Genomic DNA, 1991 nt, shown 5'->3' on the forward strand with positions numbered 1-1991 from the left:
ACCCTCCTTAGCTTTCCTTCACCTTGTCCTTTCATCTTTATAGCTTTTATCCTACAGATCACAAGTTAGAATTGAGAGAAGGAGAGGCTCTGTTTTTCTGTCACATCTCTCCTCCTGCTGGGAGGTGCTGGGGATTCATCATTTGGCCTGGGGAAGGGGTGGGGGGCAGCAAGTGAGAATCGCTGGTGAGGTCTGCTAACCAGAGGCAGACAGGGTCAAGGGAATGAAGGAGGCCTTGCTTCTGCCTTAACTGAATGCCTGGCTGCATTTGTTACTGAGAAATTGTGTTCCCTCAAAATTCTTGGGTGCAAGCCCTAACTGCCAGTAGCTGAGGGTGTGACCAAAGTGAAGACAGAGTTGTCACAGAGGCTATCAAGTTAAAGCGAGGTGGGCCCTGATGCAATAGGACTGGTGTCCTTAGAAAGAGGGGGGATTTGAAATGACATGCATGGAGGGAAGAGGATGTTAAGAAACACAGGGAGAAGCCGGCCATCTACAAGTGCCAAGGAGAGAGGCTGGGATGGGTCCTTCCCTCAGAGCCCTCCAAAGGAAACAACGCTGCCCACGTCTTGAATTGGACTGGTAGCCTCCAGAACCATGAGACAATGCAAAAGGTGTTAACAAAACTCCAGCTTGGGTGGGGAGTCAGGGGAAGTAGAACTGAGATTAGAAACCTTCTCCCCAGGCACTTTCCCAATCTCTCCTGGCTTACGAAATGAACATAGATGTCAGTCATTCAGCATTTCTTGAGCACCTACTATGTGCTACACACTATTCTGGGAATAAAACAAAACCCTTAGGGCTCAAAGAGCTGACACTCTAACAGGGCGAGACAGAAAAGAACAATAATAGCACATTATCCAGTAGGAAAGAAGGTTCACCTAGTATGGGGTAAAAGGGACGGGATAAGGACGATGGTGCAGTTTCAAATAGAGGATCAAGAAGGGTTTTGACACTCCTAGGAGGGAAGGGAGAGAGGCCTGCAGAGCACTGGGCTTCATGGCTTTCATTCTGTCCTTCCTGCCAGAATGAGTCACGCTGTCACTACACCTCCATTCCTTCCATAAACAGCTCATTAAGCAAAAAAGAACGAGGCACAGTTTCATGATCCCAGTCATTAAAAGAGCAGAGACAGAGCTTTACTTATCCACCCTATCTCCAAAGTCTAGAGGGATTCGAGTATTCAATAAATACTGTTAAATCAATTAATTCAACCATAATCAATAGCATATTTGACTTATGAGAAGCAAAAATACCCCCCATAACTTCCCAGTAAGTAGGAAACTTGATAAAATGTATCATATAAACAATGGCTCGGAGGATTTTTCACATGTAAAAGAACCACTCAGAATAGGATCAGAACATGATTTCATTTTTGCCTTTTCCCTTCCAGCCCTTGTCTGTATGCATAACTTACGCAGGTATGATTTAGTGTTTTGTAATCCTAAACATAGGACTTTGACATTTGGCGGGGGGGGGGGTAGTGCTTGTCATATTGTAGTCATTTTTCTCTAGCATTTCATAGTCTTTACGATTATCACTGATAATGGACGCATGAGGTCAGTTGCTTTCAAACTGCCAGCTAAAGCAATATTGCTTCCAATGTCCCCGAACTAGAGCAAACCAGGTAACGGGTAGGCTCCATAGCTCAGTGGTTAGAGCACTGGTCTTGTAAACCAGGGGTCGCGAGTTCGATCCTCGCTGGGGCCTCCTGTTCGCTTCTACGTTTTTTTAAGTCCTCCCCTTCACGGAATAGAAACTCGAAAATGGAACAGCGATTTCTGAAAACGTTACTTCTGGCAGGATTAAAAATTACTCCTCCTGAAATGCAAATGATGGGCGTCCTTCTAGTGAGCTAGAGGTGACCCGGAAGAGAAAATCCTGGACCGACACAAAGAGCAGGAAAAAGAAGAAAGAAAAGCCGTCCTCGGCGACCCAAGAGCTACCGGGACCTGCGACTCGGTCCCCGGCAAAGGAGACGCGACGCCCCG

At 46.4% G+C, this 1991-nt stretch overlaps 1 non-coding gene across 1 annotated transcript; it reads left to right on the plus strand.

Moving 5' to 3' along the window:
* The first annotated feature begins 1637 nt into the window (after window positions 1–1637).
* Window positions 1638–1710, plus strand: TRNAT-UGU. Its single transcript has one exon. It is a non-coding gene; the product is annotated as a tRNA-Thr (tRNA).
* Window positions 1711–1991: the final 281 nt, after the last annotated feature.

The sequence above is a fragment of the Ailuropoda melanoleuca genome, chromosome 8, assembly GCF_002007445.2.
Source record: "Ailuropoda melanoleuca isolate Jingjing chromosome 8, ASM200744v2, whole genome shotgun sequence".
Classification (NCBI taxonomy): Eukaryota; Metazoa; Chordata; class Mammalia; order Carnivora; family Ursidae; genus Ailuropoda; species Ailuropoda melanoleuca.